The following is a 21,864-nucleotide window of genomic DNA, read 5'->3' as shown; positions in this document are numbered from 1 at the left end:
CATTAAAAGATTAATGAGAACAGTGGAAGGAAAGAGAGTGGAAAGCCTGTCAGTGATGGTAGAATTTCAAGGAGAAGTTCTTCCGGAAAGGATCAGAGTGGGATGTATGGTCTTTCCTGTTAGGCCATACAATTCTCCTCCGCTTAGATGTTATAAATGTCAGAGATATGGACATGTAGCAGCAGCATGCAAGGGGAAACAAAGATGTCCAAAGTGTGGAGGGGAGCATGGATATGAAGAGTGTAAAAATGAAAAGGATATTTGCTGTAACTGTGGAGGGCAACACAGGGTGACTTATGGAGGATGCGAAGTTAGAAGAAAAGCAGTGGAAATAGAACAGGTTAAAGTTACTCAAAATATAAGCTATGCAGAAGCTGCAAAGAGAATGAAGAAGCCAAGAGAGGTGTCAGGGGAAACTATTATAAATACAACATCAGAACAAAGACAGATGAGAACAGATACAGTGATGACAGCTGAGAAGATTATGTTGTTCATTGCATATGTAATTAACTGTACAGAGCAAGTAAAATATAAAACAGAAAAAAATCAAAATAATAGTGAAAGGAGCAGAGAAATTCTTTGGGATAAAGGACATATCTTGGGAGCACATAAATAAAAAGTTGGGGGGAGAAGGGAAGACAGGAGGACAGGAAGACAGAATATAATGTTCATCCTGCAGTGGAATGCCAGGAGTTTAATTGCTAATGGACAGGAGTTTAAGGGATTTATTAAAGAATTTAAAAAAGAGTTGGATATTATATGTATTCAGGAAACTTGGCTTAAACCAAGTTTAGATTTTGTTATTAAAGGATATGAAAGTGTTAGAAGAGATAGAGAGGGAGGGTCAGGAGGAGGCTGTATAATATTTATAAAAAATGGAGTTCAATTTAGAGTAGTAGCTAAAGGAAAAGAATTAGAATATATTATTATTGAAATTTGGACAATAAATGGGAACATTAAAATAATAAATTTTTATAATCCATGTAAAAAACTATCTTTAGAGGTAATGGAGGAATTTGGGAAGTATTTAGAGGGTAAAGTGATTTGGTGTGGGGACTTTAATGGGCATAACTCATTATGGGGTAGTTATAATGATTATAATGGGGAAGTAATTGAAGAAATAATGGATGTTAAAAATTTGGTAGTATTAAATGATGGGAGTGGAACAAGAATTAATTTTAAAAAATAATACAGAGTCAGCCATTGATTTGACAATAGTGTCAAATTCTTTAGCAGGTAAAAGTTTATGGAAAGTACTTAATGAAACAACTATAGGAAGTGATCATTACCCTATTATGATAGAAGTTAAAATGCATATAGAGAAATATTGTATAAATGAGATGAAAAAATGGTGTTTTAGATCTGCAAATTGGAATATTTTTAGGAATAATAGTGAATTAAAAATACGAAAAGTGGATGTAAATAGTAGTATTGAGGATTTGAATTTTAATATATGTAATGCTATAGTAGAAGCGGCTCATCAAACTATAAGGATAAAAGGAGGGAAAAAGGAAAGGAAGTTGGTACCATGGTGGACAATGGAATGTACTGCAGCTATTAAGAAACGAAATAAAGCGTTTAAAGTATTAAAGAAAAATCATAACCCTCAGAATTTGAATGAATACAAAAAATTACAGGCGATGGTAAGAAGAACTATTAAAAATGTAAAAAGAGATTATTGGAGGAGTTTTTGTAACTCAGTAGGGAGGGAGACAGAAATATCTAAGGTAAGGACAATGATTAAAAGAATGAAAGGAATTAAGAGTGACTGGATATCCAGTATTAAATAATGGAGAAATAGCAGCAGTGACAGATAAAGATAAGGCAGAGATGTTAGCAAAAGTGTTTGTTAAAATTCATAGTTCTGAAAATATCAGTGTAGACGGGAAAAAAGGGAGAGAAAAAACAATTCTGGAAAATAAGGAGCTATTGGAAAAAATGGTAGAATCGGATGATGTATTGAATATGGCATTTACAATAATGGAATTAAATAGGGCACTTAAAAAATGTAAATTAACAGCACCAGGGAAAGATCAGATTTGTTATATAATGGTAAGTAATTTAAGTGAATTTTCTAAAAACATTTTATTGGAATTGTATAATTGAATTTGGGAGGAGGGAGAAATACCAAAAAGTTGGAAAGAAGCTGTGGTTATATCAATTAGAAAGCCAGGGAAAGATGAATCAAAACCAGAAAATTATAGACCAATAGCGTTAACATCCAATATATGTAAAATAATGGAGAGAATGATAAATAAAAGATTGATATATTATATAGAAAGTAAAGGACTTATAACAGAGGTTCAAAGTGGATTTAGAAAAGGGAGGAGTACAATGGATCCAGTAATAGGTTTAGAGCATGAAATTAGGAAGGCTCAAGTAAATAAAGAGAGTGTAGTAGCAGTATTTTTTGATATTGAAAGAGCGTATGATATGATGTGGAGGGAAGGGTTATTAGTTAAAATTAGAAGAATGGGTATAAGTGGTAACATGTTTAAATGGATTAAAACATTTTTAGAAGAAAGAAAAATACAAGTGAGAATAGGGAAGGAATATTCTGAAAATTTTAATATAGAAAATGGGACACCACAAGGAAGCATAGTAAGTCCAGTATTATTTTCTGTGATAGTAAATGATATGTTTAAGGAATCAGAAGGAGGAATGGGTTGTTCACTGTTTGCTGATGATGGAGCAATGTGGAAAAGAGGAAGGAATTTAAAATTTATTGTAAAGAAGCTACAGGAAGCAATTTCAATGGTGGAAAAGTGGTCATATAAATGGGGATTTAGGTTTTCTGTGGAAAAAACTAAAATAATGTTTTTTACAAGGAAAAGAGTGGATGGAGAAATTAAGTTGAAAATATATGGTCAGGAATTGGAAAGAGTTAAGCAATTTAAATTTCTTGGGTTATGGTTGGATGAAAGAATGACTTGGGGTGTACACATTAAGAAAATAATAGATAAATGTAGGAAGGTTTTGAATATAATGAGATGTTTAGTTGGTACTGAGTGGGGGGCTGATAGAAGGTCATTGAAAGCTATTTATACAGGTTTAATTAGGTCAGTATTGGATTATGGGAGTATAGTGTATAATTCAGCTGCAGATACAAATCTAAAAATGTTAAATACTATACAATATCAGGCTTTAAGAATATGTACAGGTGCCTTTAAAACATCTCCTATAGCAGCAATACAGGTGGAAATGGGTGAAATGCCTCTAAAAATGAGAAGGGAACAATTATCCTTAAACTACTGGTCAAAATTACAAGGTCAGAAAAAAGATAATCCAACAGTAAAAGTGTTAGAAACAGGGTGGGAAAAAGGAAAAATTAAAAGTTATGGAACAATAGTAAATGCTAAAAGTAGGGAAAAATATTTAGATAAAATAGATATAAGTCAAATGATTCCATTACATACAGTTCCACCATGGATAATACCTGAAGCAAAAGTAGATTTATCATTATTAGAAAAGAAGAATAGAAATAATTTTAGTTTGAATAAATATATTGTACAGGAATATATAAATCAATATTATAATTATGTACATATATATACTGATGCATCTAAAACTTTAGATGATAGGATAGGGATAGGTATGATTGTACCGCAATTTAATATTAAAGTGGGGAAAAGGGTAAGTGATGGAGTGTCAGTATATACTGGAGAAATGATTGCGGTACTTTTAGCAGTTCAATGGATAGAAGAGGTTAAACCATTAAAGTCAATTATATGTTCAGATTCAAGTTCTTCATTAGTTAGTATTCAAAATAGTAAGTCAGAAAGTAGACCAGATGTATTAATAGAAATAGAACAAACACTATATAGAATTAATATGATGGGGCTTATAGTTCATTTTATATGGGTACCAGCGCATTATGGAGTTGAGGGAAATGAAATGGCAGATAGAATGGCAAAACAGAGTGTAAAACGAGGAATGATTGATATTAATGTAAGAATGAGTGTAAAAGAGGTAAAGGGTATTATAAAACAAAAAATGGAAGAGAGATGGCAAAAGTTATGGGAGGAAGAAAGAAAAGGACGTTGGTTGTTTAAAATACAAAGGAAAATAGGGAAAATGAGAAGAACAGAAAGAAGTAGGAGAGAGGAGATCATTATAACAAGACTTAGAATTGGACATAATGGATTAAATAAAAACTTATATATGATAGGAAAACATCAATCAGGGAAATGTGAGTGTGGGGAAGATGAGACAATAGAACATGTTATGTAATATTGTAGGAATTATCAGGCTCAGAGAAATAATTTAATTAGAAAGCTTAGTAGGATGAAAATGAAATTAGATATAGTAGATTTATTGCAAAAAGAATCAGGAAACAGATGTTATCAGGTAATTTTTTATTATTTAAAACGGTGTAGGTTATATAATAGAATATAGTATAGATAAAGTATATAAATGAGGGTATATGAGTAGGGAGTATGTAAAAGTGTAGGCATAAATAGATATATGGGTGTATAGATGAGTGTTGATGTATAGGTATATATATATATATATGTGTGTGAATATATATATATATATATTTATATGTGTATATATATGTATATATATATATATATATATATATATATATATATATATATATTGAACGGGTATATATAAATATAGGGATATAGATAAATGTCATGTGATCCACACTCCATATCAGTAGGTGGCGGTAATGCTACTAAAAGTTGTTTGCCAACCGCCAATATAAAATCCGAAAGAGAGAGAGAACAGACAGCTGCTTGTGAGGGACTATCAGGACAGGTGGACGCTGGAGGCTCATCTGGTTGCTCTGGTATCAGCCTCATTGTCTCCTCTCGCCTCCACCCTCCTGTCTGTGCTAAAGGCACTTAGTCACTGCCAAATATGTTACTGTCGTAAAATAGCTCTACCCAAATTGTCATAATTCTCAGATTTTCTATTTCAGTTAAACGTAGAAGCTGGAAATAACATCCTAGATGTTGAGTTTTCACACCGACCCACTGACACATTTAACAAGTTAACTGAGGCCTGTAGAGTCTGAGATGTAGCTCTTATTGGTCCTTTAAAGGAGACATGTTTTGCCCTTTTTGGTACAATTTCCCGAGGTCTTACTGAAATGTATGAGACAGGTCAGGAGCTCCTGGTCTTATTGGCCAAGTTTTTCCCCCAAAGTGTATTTTATTTCCTACATGATGCTTTTCTAACTTTAACCCAGTACTTTTAATGTTTTACACCTTTCGACCAAGTAGTTCTGGAAAAAAAGGTGAAAAACGAATGAAGGAAACAACGGTCTCACAGCAGTTCAAAGACTGGTGTCAAACACAAGTCCCGTGTTTAGGAGATGGTTGACTATCCTCTGCATCCTTTTTAATCTCCTGACTTGGTCAGTGTTACTTGTTGATAATCCAGCGGTGCAGGATGATGTTTCCTGTTAGTTTTGGCAGAACTGGTGCTCAGCTGCTGGCACAGAGGAATAACTGGCCCAGCAAAGAGCCTCCAACAAATAACCAACCGGATGATCCAGAACTTCCTGCAGCTAAACAAAGAGAAAACAGAGGTCATTGTCAGCTGTTAAAAATCTGAGCTCAGCTTCAGGCTGTGATGTTAAAAAGCACAAACCAAGCAGGAATCTGGGTGTTATTATGGACTCAGAGCTGAGCTTCAGCAGCCAGATCAGCTCAGTTAGGAAGTCAGCCGACTATCACCTGGAGAATATTTCCAGGATTAAAGGACTTCCTTCCCTGGTTACCTGTCAGATTTTATTACTCATTTTAAAAGCTTTGAATAGTTGGACGGTTGCCTCTGCCTATGATCTGTGAACTCCTTACTCCCCTGATTGCTGCTCACACGGCCCACTGTTTAATATAACTGAGCTGTTCATTAGATGGAAATGAATCCCTGCATACTCCTAAAAATCACTTTATTTTCAGGCTTTTTCTTCTAATTAAAACCCCACTTTCATAATTACTCGGGACTCTTTGTAAAATGCAAATAAAACCAGAAAGATATGATCTTAGAACTATTAAAAAGTTATATCTAATTAGAAATAGTGCGAGTTCGGTGCCATCTGTTGGTTTCCTTAGCGAGGAAATAGTTTTTGAATTGCTCTGTATGAATGAATTGGATTCATTCTGAATTGAATGAATTGGATTATAATTACAATGAATTGAACTCCAATCGGCCTGAATTGGACTTTATTACTGAAGTGCCCTGAGATGACATTTGTTGTAATTGTAATAGTTTATTTTGGTAACATTTGAAACAAACTGACATTATTCTGTCTTGGAAAACACTGCTGGTGGAAAACATGATACTGGCTGCTGAAAAACTGGCAGAAGTGGACCTTCCAACGTGACAGTGACAGGAAGTAATCAGCTGAAGTCGTCCAGAGATTAACAGAGAACACAAATCAACATTCTGGAATCCGGACTTCACTTCCATCCAGAATCTGTGGTTGGAACCACAGACCAGAAGAGACAGAACAGAAGCCTTCACAAAGTTGTGATGTCATCACTGTAGTGACATCACAATCGATGTCATCTCTGATCTTGTTTGACATCACAAAGTTTCTACAGGCCAGACATTTTCACTGCTTTTTCACAGTTGGTCAGGAGTTTATCTGAAGAAACACGTCCAGTTTTTGAAGCAGATTTGAAAGTCACAGCAAACGGTTTTCACATTAAAAAACACTTAATTACTATCTTAAATAATCATTTTAACAAACACTTAGAAACAACGCTTACTTGCTATCTTAAAAAGTCATTTTGATTTTAAGTACTTACAAACTACAAGCAAAATGTTTGCTTTATTCTTTCATCAGTTTTATGAACCATGTGGCGCTGTGGCTTAGTTGGTCAAAGTGCCTGTCTTGTAAACAGGAGATCCTGGGTTCAAATCCCAGCAGTGCCTGTGGTCCTTCAGAGCAAGCTATGATTTAGCATGATAAACTGGTTGTTAGCAGGGTTCTACTGAATGCTTTTCACTGGTCCACTTAATGAAAGTGTGTATAAACAGCACACAGCTTTTAAAGTCTCATTTATGCCTATTTTATGCTTTCAGAGTGTAATTTTCCTCCGTTCACATAACACGTCAAATGGTTAGGGTACAGTACGGTGGAGGTTCTCCTCCTGTCACACTACATAACATCAAAATGAACGTACAAACCGTGAAATAGTCAGAGTTAGAGTAAAAGCTGAGGGCAGGACGTCATTTCCTTGAAATATGTAGCGGAAAATAAAACGCAAAAGCATAAAAAAGCCTTGTAAAAACACAGTAAATGACTTGGCGTGTAATAAGTACACCGCTTCATGAGATCTGGCTGTAACTGGTGAAAGTGACTTCCTCATGAACACCAGGGTCTGACTTGAAAACCCAACAATATCTGCAAAATATGATGAAGTTTTGAACCAATTGGAGGCACTTCTATTCATGGCTTTAACTATTCTTGAGGTACAGAATCACAAAAAACACTTCCTGAGGTGGATCCAGTTCCTGCTCTTTATTCTTTCATCAGTTTTATGAACCATGTGGTGCTGTGGCTTAGTTGGTCAAAGTGCCTGTCTAGTAAACAGGAGATCCTGGGTTCAAATCCCAGCAGTGCCTATGGTCCATCAGAGCTAGCTATGACTTAGCATGAGAAACTGGTTGTTATCAGGGTTCTACTGAATGCTTTGCATTGTTGCTCTTCATCAAATGATGGACCTTTCAATGAGCATCATGGTTATTATGAGTCTGTTCTTTGGTCAGACTTCATAAAAATGTTTTTAGAAGTCACATTTAGTTTTGGGAAAGTCTCTGGAGCTCATTTTCTGAGGTGGATCCAGTTCCTGCTCTTTATTCTTTCATCAGTTTTATGAATCATGTGGCGCTGTGGCTTAGTTGGTCAAAGTGCCTGTCTAGTAAACAGGAGATCCTGGGTTCAAATCCCAGCAGTTCCTTAAGTTGTTATTATGTACATCAACATGGTGCCATAACTGTTTACAGCAGTGCTTCAGGAGTGCTGGACTTCCAAAACAGTCTGTACTTGGAGGCACTTCATCTCATGGCTTTAACTATTCTTGAGTTACATAAGATTGAACTTGGACTATATCCAATGTTTTCACACATGAAGATAATTTGAATAATATCAAGCCTTGATTTATGCAGAGATCACATGAATTTCGGAAATAGATCACAAAAACCACTTCCTGAAGTGGATCCAGTTTCTGCTCTTTATTCTTTCATCAGTTTTATGAACCATGTGGCGCTGTGGCTTAGTTGGTCAAAGTGCTTGTCTTGTAAAAAGGAAATCCTGGGTTCAAATCCCAGCAGTGCCTTAAGGTGTTATTATGTACATCAACATGGTGCCATAACTGTTTGTAGCAGTGCTTCAGGAGTGCTGGGCCCTCATTTATCAAGCGTTCTTAGGAACAGATCTGTGCGTAAAGCGTGCGTGCGATCATTCCTGAGCAAAGTGTGGGATTTATGAACGTGTACTTGAACTTAGAAATGTGCCTAAATGTACGCACAGCTTTGACCATGCTTACGCACATTGCCTAGTGATAGAATTACGAAACTGCAAATGGTGTTGATCGGTGCACAGGGGAATATTACAATGTTCATTCAATTGTTGCATTACAGTATGTCTGACGGCATTTGGGTCCGTGTAGCCTATGCAATTCCAAAGCACGGTGCATTAGACCTACCTGGCGTTCATTGCATTTCATTCAGAGTGTAACAATAATTGTTTCACCAGAAGACCTGACAATAATCAGCCTAGTTTAATTGATGTGGGTATAAAAGGCACACCGTGGAAAACCGTGCGCTACGGAGGGAGCGCGTGTTTAGGGAGCGTGCAGATTAATTGACAGAAAGTAGTGAGTGGCTTCTAAGCAGGTTCAGATTTCCAAAAAATATATTGCTCGAACTCTGCCGTGAATTGGGGCCATTTCTCGAGCGAGAAACTAAGCGCACGCAAGCCATACCTGTGCATATACAGGTGCTGTCCACTCTGGGCTTTTTGGCTACAGGTACGTTTCAGCGCGAGGTAGGAGATCGATGCGGCATTTCTCAGCCGTCCATCAGCCGAATTCTGCCCACAGTGCTGGATGGGATCGAGACCCCCTGAAACTGACACGAGGCCCCCCGAAAACATGATTTGGGAAATGTTGGGGGGTCTCTAAAATATTGGCAAAATGTGATTTCACCTAATGAGTTGTGATTGCAGAGGCGATGCGTGTGTGGAGGTGTGGAGCCTGTGTGCGTAATTGGCATAAAGCTGTGCTGTCCGCCGCGTATGATTCTGTATTGCTTCTCATGTGTTTTCGAGATCCGCGCTCTGAGTCAATCAAATCATATCAAATCAAATCAAATTTATTTGTATAGCACATTTCATGTACAAACAGTTCAAAGTGCTTTACATAAAATAAAAGCATTGCAGCAGGGAGTGCAAGAAGCATTAAAAATACGTAAAAGAATATAAAGAGAAACAAATAAAATCATTTAAATTAATTTAAAAACAGGCAACAGTCTAGATAAGTTAAAAGATATTTCATGCATAGACACATGAGAACAGAAATGTCAAGCGCAAGCAAGCAAGTTCCGCTGGCTTTTAAAGGGAATGTTGGTGCCATATATGGTTACTTGGGGGCGTTCCATGATGCAAATTAGTCTGCTCGTGCCCGCGCAAGGTGAACTGGCAGGTGTGGTATTTATCATTGCAGATTACCTACCTGTGTGCGTACGACCTGTGTAAGAACGTTTGATGAATGCCGGTTTTTTTGTACTTGGGCACATTCTAAATTTCACTCATACGACAGGATTTAGAAGGGATTCTACGCACGAATGATAAATGAGGGCCCTGGACTTCCAAAGCAGTCTGTACTTGGAGGCACTTCATCTCATGGCTTTAACTATTCTTGAGTTACATAAGATTGAACTGGGACTATATCCAATGTTTTCACATATGTGACCTGATCCGGCAAAATGAGTCACAGTGACCCAAATGTCAAAATTGAGATTTTGGTATCAAAAGAAAGGAATGGAAATAAGCTTTAAAATGATACCATAGTCAAAGTCATACGTTGGATGGTTTTCAAAATATGGCCATTTGATTTATGAACTTCCACCCTATTTTTACGATTGAAAACCTGAGAAAATCGCGTTTAAAGTTTTTTGCCCGTTTTATTGTTGATATCTTTCAAAATCCTGTGAATTTAAAGGGATAAACTCTTTATCTTAAAGGTGATAGAGAATGGTTGAATGGGGCATTAATCCTTGTTCTGTGATGTGATATGTAGCCCAAAAAAATTTGGTTGGGTCTGTAATGGCTCAGAACCTCCCTAAAAGGCTCTCTGAAACAGCTGTTACTATGCTGGGTTTAGAATGCGTCTCTTTCCGTCGTTTCAGAGCTTATCTGGCAACCTCATTATGAAATGCAGGTTGCCGTTGCTTGATTGGCTGCCCTTGCTCTCACTGAAAACAGAGCTACACAGACTGAAAAGAAAGCTCATAAGAATCAGAATTCGTTTTATTGCCATTGTTAGTGAACAGTGTTCACTAACTAGGAATTTGCTGCGGCGTAAGGTTCAAACATGTAACATAGGATAAAAAATAAAGAATAAAAATGTATGAATATAAAATGTACAAGGTGTGTACAACAATACACAGTATCCAATATACAGAGCAACAACAGTGCAGCTTCATTAGTGCAATTTTAATGATGGTAAAGTGACTGGGCAGGTTACGAGGTGATTATGAAGTGTTCATAAGTCCAACTGCAAGGGGGAAAAAACTGTTTTTGTGACGGGAGGTTCTGGTCCGAATGGACCGAAGCCTCCTGCCCGAGGGGAGTGGTGCAAATAGAGAAGGGTCAGCTGTGATCCGAGCTGCTCGCCCCACAGTCCTGGAGACGTGCAGCCGAGCACCTTCTCAGCGGAGCGCACAGCTCGCAGCAGTCTGTCTGTCCCTGTCGGAACTGACCTTCTACTGAGCTGCTCGGAACCGTGCAAGCTTTGTGAAACTGTAGTCCGTGAAATGCGCAGCGCAAAGGAAAAGTCGGCGGTTGGGGATGCTGTTAAAAATAAATAAAAGCCATTGATCGCGAACATTGCTTTCCGGGGGAAGAATATATTACGATCGTAGTCCGCTTTCACAGCCTTGGAAGGCACACCTGTTCCTGTTTCTTGCCGAAGGGGCGTGTCTGAAACGGAGTGGCTGTGGACTTGGGTGCGGGGGGGGGGGGGGGGGGGGGGGGCGATTGCTGAAAAAGTGACGTCACTTTTTCACAAAAATGGGCTTGTAACTCTTATGGGGGATACTCAAAAAAGGGGGAGTACTTGAAACAGAGGTTCTGACACTTGCTAGCACTTCGTGTGTGCTCCCCACAGTGGGGAGACTCAGAACTAACACCAAAAACGGGAAAAAGACGATTTTGATTCTCTATCCCCTTTAAAGCTTAATTTTACCAAAGTTATTTGTACACATATAAAATGGTTTTAAACCAGACTGAAGCCCAAATGATTATAAAATATTTATTTTTGTGCCCACACACACTGCTTCACAGCTCGACACAGCCCTCGTCACCTCATTAATATCAGTCACAGGTTGCTCAATGACTTCATCGTCATCTTCCACATGAGTGGCGAATTCTTGCTCCTTTTCCATATCCGAGTCTTTGACATCGCTGTCATTTTCTTCTTCAGAAGATATCAACTCAGCTCCAAAAAAATCAGTAACTAGCGCTAGCAAGTCTTGCTGTCCAGCAGCAGAGCTAAAATTGGACGCCACGGGAGTTTAAAGCTTTCACGACTCTACTTTCTTTAGCGAATGACATTTCAAAACAAAAACACATATCAACACACTACACTATACTACAGTACTACACAATACTAATATTGTAATATAAGACGATTACTTTTTTGACAATGACGAATATTGAGAGACTTTCTACGATTAGTTTAGGCTACACCAACACAGATAGCTAGTTTGACAGGAGTGATGGCTGGACCAATCGCGTTCACCAGTCACTCGAAACGTGACTTCGCGCCTATTGTGGGCCTTTGTGTCACTGTTTGTGTACATTTTTAAGCATTTTGATTGGTTTTATGAAGCTAGCAGCGATAGAGACGTTTCAGAGCTAAAGGGAAATCCTCAGAGGTTATAGGAACGGTAGACGTTAACGGGAGAGGAGTCTGAAGTTCAACCTGTTAAATTTTAACGCATTTAATACAACTTGCAAGTCAACTTGAACTGTCATTTACGTGCCTTTCCTCAATTATATGGACTATACAACTTTGGGAGATTGTTTTTTAATGTCTATTCTTTGAAATTAGCTAAAAAAAAAAATGTTTTAATCCATTGTTTTTTCACGTTATCTGCCCGTACCTCAAAATAGAACGTTGCGACTTCCGACTCATTTCGCCAGAGCGGGTCACATATGAAGATAATTTGAATAACATCAAGCCCTGATTTATGCAGAGATCACATGATTTTCGGAAATAAATCACAAAAACCACTTCCTGAGGTGGATCCAGTTCCTGCTCTTTATTCTTTCATCAGTTTTATGAACCATGTGGCGCTGTGGCTTAGTTAGGCAAAGTGCCTGTCTAGTAAACAGGAGATCCTGGGTTCAAATCCCAGCAGTGCCTGTGGTCCTTCAGAGCTAGCTATGACTTAGCATGAGAAACTGGTTGTTATCAGGGTTCTACTGAATGCTTTGCATTGTTGCTCTTCATCAAATGATGGACCTTTCAATGAGCATCATGGTTATTATGAGTCTGTTCTTTGGTCAGACTTCATAAAAATGTTTTTAGAAGTCACATTTAGTTTTGGGAAAGTCTCTGTAGCTCATTTCCTGAAATGGATCCAGTTCCTGCTCTTTATTCATTCATCAATTCTATGACCCATGTGGCGCTGTGGCTTAGTTGGTCAAAGTGCCTGTCTAGTAAACAGGAGATCCTGGGTTCAAATCCCACCAGTGCCTTTAGGCCTTCAGAGCAAGCAATGACTTAGCATATAAAACAGCTTATTATCAGCTTTCTACTAAATCCTTTTCACTGGTCCACTTAATGAAAGTGTGTATAAACAGCACACAGCTTTTAAAGTCTCATTTATGCCTATTTTATACTTTCAGAGTGTAATTTTCCTCCGTTCACATAACAAGTCAAATGGTTAGGGTACAGTACGGTGGAGGTTCTCCTCCTGTCACACTACATAACATCAAAATGAACGTACAAACCGTGAAATAGTCAGAGTTAGAGTAAAAGCTGAGGGCAGGACGTCATTTTCTTGAAATATGTAGCAGAAAATAATACGCAAAAGCATAAAAAAGCCTTGTAAAAACACAGTAAATGACTTGGCGTGTAATAAGTACACCGCTTCATGAGATCTGGCTGTAACTGGTGAAAGTGACTTCCTCATGAACACCAGGGTCTGAGTTGAAAACCCAACAATATCTGCAAAATATGATGAAGTTTTGAACCAATTGGAGGCACTTCTACTCATGACTTTAAGTATTCTTGAGGTACAGAATCACAAAAAACATTTCCTGAGGTGGATCCAGTTCCTGCTCTTTATTCTTTCATCAGTTTTATGAACCGTGTGGCGCTGTGGCTTAGTTGGTCAAAGTGCCTGTCTTGTAAACAGGAGATCCTGGGTTCAAATCCCAGCAGTGCCTTAAGGTGTTATCATGTACATCAACATGGTGCCATAACTGTTTACAGCAGTGCTTCAGGAGTGCTGGACTTCCAAAACAGTCTGTACTTGGAGGCACTTCATCTCATGGCTTTAAAGGAGAACTGTGGTATTTTCAACATTAAGCCTCATTTATGAGTCGTCTGCAATGTTTTAGAACCCCCCTGGGTGGCGGGGACCTGGCGGGGCTGGTAGGCTGACACAGGCAAGCACGCAAGGGGGGGCTTGCAACCGCGCAAGGGCTTGCGTTTCTTCTTGCGTCTTGCTTTGCGTCTTGCGTTACCGACTATAAACCAGGCTTTAATTAGCCCAGTAGCATGCTCACTAAGCAGTTGTTGTGCTGTCCTGTGGTTTAAGGTCACCTGTGTATTATATGAGATTGCTGCTGCTTGTGTTTTTTGTTTTTTTTTGTTTGTGTGTTTGTTCTCTGCTTGTCTGCTTACAGGTGCTCCTGGTGCTTCTCAGGTTGGATTCCCCACAAAAGCCGTGAATCGTCTTCAGTTTTGTTTTTACAGGTGTAGCAGCTGGTTGTCGGATTTTTCATTGTTTTTTATGTTTGTCTCTTCATGTTTCTGTTCTTTTTTTCTCTTCTTCGCTCTCCCTCTCTCTCTGTCCCCCGGTCCGGTTCGGCACTATTATCATATCATGTTAAATATTGTAACAAAAATAAATAAATAAAAATGAGGAGTTGATGGGCATCAAGGGGAGCTTTACATTCATAAAGCTTCCCTTGGCATAGCAAATGTGTTTAGCATAAACGGTATTCAGATTACAATTCTGCTGCCAAAATGCTGGACAGGACAAGGAAAAAAAAAAAAAAAAAAAAGAACCCCCCCACCGTTTTTTTTTTATTTTACTGCTGTCCCCGGTATTTGCCTAATTTTGAAACGTCCGTTTTCAAAATCATCAACTCACCGGAGTGGTTACTGGTGTGCACTGGTAATCCATATCAAATTTCGTTGCGAAAAGTTGCTTCTGTCGTGTTTTATTTGACATTTTGTACTGGATGTTCGTTGATATTACTCCGCCACCGCTAAGAAAATAGTGCGAGCATGAACGAGCTGCCAAATAAAACACGACGACAACAATATTACTGGGCATGTATTGTAATGTTTTAAATACTTGAACACAGTTTTTCTAGAGAAGATTAATTGTTTTGTATATGGGATTATCGTCCATCGACTCTTTTGGGCTTTCACATGCGCGCGCCTACCAACAAGAGGTAAGTAACATGCTGTTTATAAAGTTGTTTTGTAACGTCCCCATGCCAGTAATGTGAGAACCATGCATGTGGTTTTGATGGTAAGGCTTGTGACTTTGTCAGATGGTTTATAAAGTGGTGTGACGTTTCTGCAGTGTGCAAGTTGTTTTACGTGGAAGGGTTAGCAGTTGCCCCTTAGCCACCACGTATTAGCCTCGCATGACAGGTTGCGCGAACTCCACACAGGGAAGGCAGATTTGAACCAGTCTGTTTCATACTATCAGTATTTGACAACCTCTAGCAATGGGATTGCGCTTCAAGTGCCCCGGAGTTCTCCTTTAACTGCAGAAGAATATTTAAGGAGTATCCAGCCAAGTATTTCAAGCCTTCCGGTTGGCTACTATGCACTCTATAGAAGGGATTGTGTCTGGCTGCCATGTACAGGTGGAGAGAAATGGCTGTAAAGGATGCTGTAGCTGAAGTCAATTGAGCAACTATTTAACACTTCCATAGCAATTCCTCTCAAGATGCAGAGCTTTGAGAAGCCATGTTTGAAACCAAAAGCAGAACGTCCAAGTCAAATATGACAGGTGATGCCTGCCATTTACCTTGAACCCAGATGGTGTTCACAGGCCATTGTTTCCCTTAACTCATTGACTGCTAGACATTTAATGCAGAGAGACCCATACTGCCAAGTGTTTCAGTATTTTGACTGATTTTCCAAGACTCACAGAAAAGTGTCTTATGACTATGTACACACTGAAATTACCAAACGAAAGAGTACTCTTCTTTAATCAGGAAAAAAAAGAATTTGTTTCTACCATTTTCAGTCCTTTAGTAATACACTAGAACATAGGTTGGTTTCACCAAAAACAGCTGTTTGACCCAAAAAACAAGCTTTTTTTTGTGCAAAGTGGCACTGCTGCCACCTTGCGGGTAATTTTGCCAGTACATTCTCTGTTTAGTGTTTACAAGCCTAATATTTAGTGACAAACTCCGCTAGATTGTCCCCCAGCCCGCTCCGTTGAAAAACGCAATTGACGTCTATGGCAGTCAGCGTTTTTTTTTTTTTTTTTTTTTTTTTTAAATTGACGTCTGTCTACGTCAATGGCACCGAAAGAGTTAATCATTCTGAAGCAAGATAATTTGACAACATTTTAATTCAAAGACTTAAAAGAATCTTGTGCCGTTGGATTCAGCTTTCCAATCTGAAACAGAACCAGATGAGTTAGAGCATTGAGATAAAGACATTTGCAGGTACCACTCAACATACCCTCTGCACATCATGTTCAGCTCTAGCGGGCACTTGGGAAGAACTTTTTCTGCTGCCCAGAACCATGGCTGTCAGTAATATGCTCCTTCAAGTAGTGGACATCCTGAAAGTAGTCTTTGCCCTTCTCATGCTGCTGGCTGAAGGTGCTGTAGGTTCCAGAGGGGTACAAGCCGTACAAAAGCCTGTAGTCAAAGTTAGGAGATCCACCCACACCAAAGCGTGGCACCAGTACGGTTGCGGATCCCGGTCCAGACCCTTGGCGGTCATCTGGGTAGCCGAATTCCGTCTGCTGCTGGTAATTCCCGAGTTCAGCTTCCTTGGTGACACTGGAGGTCTCCCCTGACTGGAGGACAGGGCCAGGTGGTGACAGAGGGGCTGCAGGGAGAACGTCAGTGAGGCTGAGGGCTTGGGCTGACGCATCCTCAAAGACTGAGGGAGCAATAGCCCACTGGGTTTCTGTGTGGAGACATTTCACAATTAGTCCTTTTCACAGCAGAAGTTCTGATAGCACAGTGTTGACATCGCAGTTTCCTAGGACGTAAAGTTAAAAGCTCCACCCCCCTCTACAGAGATTGAGCAGACTGAATGAGAAGCACAGGTGCAATGCTCAGGTTCCCTTTGGTGCCCCAGTGAGGCTGCTTAAAGTGAAGGGCCTTTCCTCCAAGCAGAAGGGATCCATTATTACACACCTGAACATCATTTTGTGTTTTAATACATATGTTCTGAATTTTTATTTATTTTTTAATTCAAACTAAACAGCAGGTTTTGGCTTCATAATAGAGCTCGGCAAAATTTGCTAGTGGCTTCATGAAAACGCACAGACACCTTTAGGCTTCCAAACATATTTTGGGCCATCTACACTCCAAGCAGAAGATTTACCTTGTGGTCCAGATTGGGCAGCTCCAGGTTGCAGAGCGCCAGTGTCAGATCCTACGTCAACAGGCACATAAGTGACAGTAGAGTATCCTGTTGCAGGCAGGCCAGAGCTCAAGCTGCTCAATGCTGGACCCGTCTGAACAGCCTGTGGGACACCAGAAGCTTGCACAGCCATTTGCACGGGCACAACGGAGCCAGAGCTGCTGAATCTTGGGTCTGCCTGAAGAGCACCTTGGACAAGGCCAGGAGCTTGGACAAAACCGGGAGCTTGGACAACCAGCTGCGTTGGCACAAATGAGCCATAGCCGCTGAATCTTGGGTCTGCCTGAAGAACAGGTTGACTTAGGCCAGAGGCTTGCACAGGTGTCGCCATATAAACGTCACTGGAAGCAGTGTAGGGCACGGTCACCGGGCGGCCAGCGGCTGCTCCCTGGTAAGAGCCAAAATTACCTGCAGCTCTTGTGCCGCTGCTGCTCTGGCCTGCTGATTTTGAACCTGGGTGCATGAGAACAAGTTTAGCAGAAGCTAATTCAAGCAAGCATGTAATGTTTTACCACAACAGATGATAGCACACCTTTAGTGGGAAAACCCCATGTAGCAGCAGTCAACAAGGCAAAGAGGGAAACCCTGAAATTATGTACAGCAAAGAGTAAGAATGCAATATTAACTAATGTTTCCAATCAATCAAACAAAAACTGTAAAAGGCAGCTTGTGCTTATACCTCAGGAGGAACCCAGCAGCTGTCATGGTGAAAACAAGCTATGAGAGGAAACAGCAAGGGTGAAGGTTTATAAATGATGCCACAGACCAGCCCAGACCAATCAAAGCTTAACGTGCTAACAACAGACAGCTGCTTGTGAGGGACTATCAGGACAGGTGGACGCTGGAGGCTCATCTGGTTGGTCTGGTATCAGCCTCATTGTCTCCTCTCGCCTCCACCCTCCTGTCTGTGCTAAAGGCACTTAGTCACTGCCAAACATTTTACTGTCGTAAAATAGCTCTACCCAAATTGTCGTAATTCTCAGATTTTCTATTTCAGTTAAACGTAGAAGCTGGAAATAACATCCTAGATGTTGAGTTTTCACACCGACCCACTGACACATTTAACAAGTTAACTGAGGCCTGTAGAGTCTGAGATGTAGCTCTTATTGGTCCTTTAAAGGAGACATGTTTTGCCCTTTTTTGGTACAATTTCCCGAGGTCTTACTGAAATGTATGAGACAGGTCAGGAGCTCCTGGTCTTATTGGCCAAGTTTTTCCCCCAAAAGTGTATTTTATTTCCTAAACATGATGCTTTTCTAACTTTAACCCAGTACTTTTAATGTTTTACACCTTTCGACCAAGTAGTTTTGGAAAAAAAGGTGAAAAACGAATGAAGGAAACAACGGTCTCACAGCAGTTCAAAGACTGGTGTCAAACACAAGTCCAGTGTTTAGGAGATGGTTGCCTGTCCTCTGCATCCTTTTTAATCTCCTGACTTGGTCAGTATTACTTGTTGATAATCCAGCGGTGCAGGATGATGTTTCCTGTTAGTTTTGGCAGAACTGGTGCTCAGCTGCTGGCACAGAGGAATAACTGGCCCAGCAAAGAGCCTCCAACAAATAACCAACCGGATGATCCAGAACTTCCTGCAGCTACACAAAGATAAAACAGAGGTCATTGTCAGCTGTTAAAAATCTGAGCTCAGCTTCAGGCTGTGATGTTAAAAAGCACAAACCAAGCAGGAATCTGGGTGTTATTATGGACTCAGAGCTGAACTTCAGCAGCCAGATCAGCTCAGTTAGGAAGTCAGCCGACTATCACCTGGAGAATATTTCCAGGATTAAAGGACTTCCTTCCCTGGTTACCTGTCAGATTTTATTACTCATTTTAAAAGCTTTGAATAGTTGGACGGTTGCCTCTGTCTATGATCTGTGAACTCCTTACTCCCCTGATTGCTGCTCACACGGCCCACTGTTTAATATAACTGACCTGTTCATTAGATGGAAATGAATCCCTGCATACTCCTAAAAATCACTTTATTTTGAGGCTTTTACTTCAAATTAAAACCCCACTTTCATAATTACTCAGGACTCTTTGTAAAATGCAAATAAAACCAGAAAGATATGATCTTAGAACTGTTAAAAAGTTATATCTAATTAGAAATAGTGCAAGTTCGGTGCCATCTGTTGGTTTCCTTAGCGAGGAAATAGTTTTTGAATTGCTCTGTATGAATGAATTGGATTATAATTACAATGAATTGAACTCCAATTGGCCTGAATTGGACTTTATTACTGAAGTGCCCTGAGATGACATTTGTTGTAATTGTAATAGTTTATTTTGGCAACATTTTAAACAAACTGACATTATTCTGTCTTGGGAAACACTGCTGGTGGAAAACATGATACTGGCTGCTGAAAAACTGGCAGAAGTGGACCTTCCAACGTGACAGTGACAGGAAGTAATCAGCTGAAGTCGTCCAGAGATTAACAGAGAACACAAATCAACATTCTGGAATCCGGACTTCAGTTCCATCCAGAATCTGTGGTTGGAACCACAGACCAGAAGAGACAGAACAGAAGCCTTCACAAAGTTGTGATGTCATCACTGTGGTGACATCACATTCATGTCATCTCTGATCTTGTTTGACATCACAAAGTTTATACAGGCCAGACATTTTCACTGCTTTTTCACAGTTGGTCAGGAGTTTATCTGAAGAAACACGTCCAGTTTTTGAAGCATATTTGAAAGTCACAGCAAACGGTTTTCACATCGCCTAAAAAACACATAATTACTACCTGAAATAGTCATTTTAACAAGCACTTAGAAACAACGCTTACTTACTATCTTAAAAAGTAATTTTGATTTTAAGTACTAACAAGCAAAATGTTTGCTTTATTCTTTCATCAGTTTTATGAACCATGTGGCGCTGTCGCTTAGTTGGTCAAAGTGCCTGTCTTGTAAACAGGAGATCCTGGGTTCAAATCCCAGCAGTGCAATAAGGTGTTATTATGTACATCAACATGGTGCCATAATTGTTTACAGCAGTGCTTCAGGAGTGCTGGACTTCCAAAACAGTCTGTACTTGGAGGCACTTCATCTCATGGCTTTAACTATTCTTGAGGTACAGAAGATTGAACTGGGACTTAATCCAATGTTTTCACATATGGAGATAATTTGAATAACATCAAGCCCTGATTTATGCAGAGATCACATGAATATTGGAAATAAATCACAAAAACTCAATTCAATTCAATTCATTTTTATTTATATAGCGCCAAATACAACAAATGTCATCTCAAGGCACTTAGATAGTAAGTCCAATTCAAGCCAATTGGAATTCAATTAATTAATAATAATCATAATTCATAAAATAATCCAATTCGTTCATATAGAGCTAATTCAAAAACAATTTCCTAGCTAAGAAAACCAACAGATTGCACTGAAAACTTTTTGTTTTTCGGTCCAATCTCCCGGCCTGAGCGGCGTGCCTGAGGCGACTGTGGAGAGAAACGACTCCCTTTTAACAGGAAGAAACCTCTGGCAGAACCAGACTCAGGAAGGGTGGCCATCCGCCTCCACCAGCTGGGGTTTGAGAAGACAGAAAGGGGGGGAGGGCCGCAGCGGCGGCGGCACTGTAACACCATTCAAAGGATATCTGTTGGAACAGGGAAACACGAGTTAATGACCACAATAATATCACATATACATAAAGAGAGTAAATTGAGGAAAGGTGTGACAGATGAGGCCCCCCAGCAGTCTAGGCCTATAGCAGCTTAACTATGGGATGTTTCAGGATTACCTGAGCCATCCCTATTCAAGGTAAACACAAGAAACTTGTGCTAACGAAAAAATAAATAATAAAATAAAGGACCAGACTCAGTGAGTAATTCCCTATACTCCCTATATAGATCCATATATAGAACCATCTTTTACAGCCACAAGCTACCTCAGCCTCTCACCAACTGCGCACCAGTCACAGCGGGGTGGGGATGCAAACCCTGGTTCGGGTAGGGGGTAATGAAAGTATAGAGGGTCCCAGAGGTCAGACACACTAGCAGACACACTATCAGATTCAACAGACCTAACTATAAGCTTTATAAAAAAGGAAAGTTTTGAGCCTGGTCTTAAAAGTGGAAAGGGTGTCTGCTTCCCGGACATTTACTGGCAGCTTATTCCACAATAGAGGGGCCTGATAACTGAAGGCTCTGCCTCCCATTCTACTTTTAGAAACTCTGGGAACCTCAAGTAAACCTGCAGTTTGGGAACAAAGTGCTCTGTTAGGAAAATATCTTACAATGAGATCTTTAAGATATGATGGAGCTCGGTCATTAAGAGCTTTATATGTAAGGAGAAGAATCTTAAATTCTATTCTGAATTTAACAGGGAGCCAATGAAGAGAAGCTAAAACTGGAGAAATATGATCTCTCCTGTTAGTTCTCATCAAAACTCTGGCTGCAGCATGAATTAGTTTTTCTGCATCACTCTGAGACAAGATGTTCCTGATTTTAACAATATTACGAAGGTGAAAGAAGGCAGTCCTAGAAACCTGTTTTATATGCGAGTCAAATAATAAGTTCTGGTCAAAAATAACTCCAAGGTTCCTCACTGTAGAACTAAAAGCCAATGAAATACCATCTAGAGTAACTATATAGCTAGACAATTTCTCCCTGAAACGCTCAGGTCCAAAGATAACGACTTCAGTTTTGTCTGAATTTAGAAGCAGACAGTTCTGAGTCATCCAGGTCTTTATGTCTTTAAGACATGCTTGTAGTCTGACCAACCTATTGGGTTCATCTGGTTTTATAGATAAGTACAGCTGAGTATCATCAGCATAGCAATGGAATTTTATGCCATGCTGTCTAATAATGTTACCTAATGG

General features: G+C 39.5%; 8 non-coding genes across 8 annotated transcripts; all 8 read left to right on the top strand.

Annotated features, from left to right (window-relative positions):
* Positions 1-6,817: 6,817 nt before the first annotated feature.
* On the top strand, positions 6,818-6,891 carry trnat-ugu (transfer RNA threonine (anticodon UGU)). The gene has a single exon. It is a non-coding gene; the product is annotated as a tRNA-Thr (tRNA).
* Positions 6,892-7,510: 619 nt separating this feature from the next.
* On the top strand, positions 7,511-7,584 carry trnat-agu (transfer RNA threonine (anticodon AGU)). The gene has a single exon. It is a non-coding gene; the product is annotated as a tRNA-Thr (tRNA).
* Positions 7,585-7,845: 261 nt separating this feature from the next.
* Positions 7,846-7,919, top strand: trnat-agu (transfer RNA threonine (anticodon AGU)). Its single transcript has one exon. It is a non-coding gene; the product is annotated as a tRNA-Thr (tRNA).
* Positions 7,920-8,223: 304 nt separating this feature from the next.
* On the top strand, positions 8,224-8,297 carry trnat-ugu (transfer RNA threonine (anticodon UGU)). The gene has a single exon. It is a non-coding gene; the product is annotated as a tRNA-Thr (tRNA).
* A 4,237-nt stretch (positions 8,298-12,534) lies between these two features.
* Positions 12,535-12,608, top strand: trnat-agu (transfer RNA threonine (anticodon AGU)). Its single transcript has one exon. It is a non-coding gene; the product is annotated as a tRNA-Thr (tRNA).
* Positions 12,609-12,869: 261 nt separating this feature from the next.
* On the top strand, positions 12,870-12,943 carry trnat-agu (transfer RNA threonine (anticodon AGU)). The gene has a single exon. It is a non-coding gene; the product is annotated as a tRNA-Thr (tRNA).
* A 619-nt stretch (positions 12,944-13,562) lies between these two features.
* trnat-ugu (transfer RNA threonine (anticodon UGU)) lies at positions 13,563-13,636 on the top strand. The gene has a single exon. It is a non-coding gene; the product is annotated as a tRNA-Thr (tRNA).
* A 6,271-nt stretch (positions 13,637-19,907) lies between these two features.
* trnat-ugu (transfer RNA threonine (anticodon UGU)) lies at positions 19,908-19,981 on the top strand. Its single transcript has one exon. It is a non-coding gene; the product is annotated as a tRNA-Thr (tRNA).
* Positions 19,982-21,864: the final 1,883 nt, after the last annotated feature.

This window comes from Odontesthes bonariensis, chromosome 11 (genome assembly GCF_027942865.1).
Source record: "Odontesthes bonariensis isolate fOdoBon6 chromosome 11, fOdoBon6.hap1, whole genome shotgun sequence".
Lineage (NCBI taxonomy): Eukaryota > Metazoa > Chordata > Actinopteri > Atheriniformes > Atherinopsidae > Odontesthes > Odontesthes bonariensis.
The sequence above is the reverse complement of the archived record's forward strand: the minus strand, read 5'-3'. Positions and strand labels throughout refer to the sequence as shown.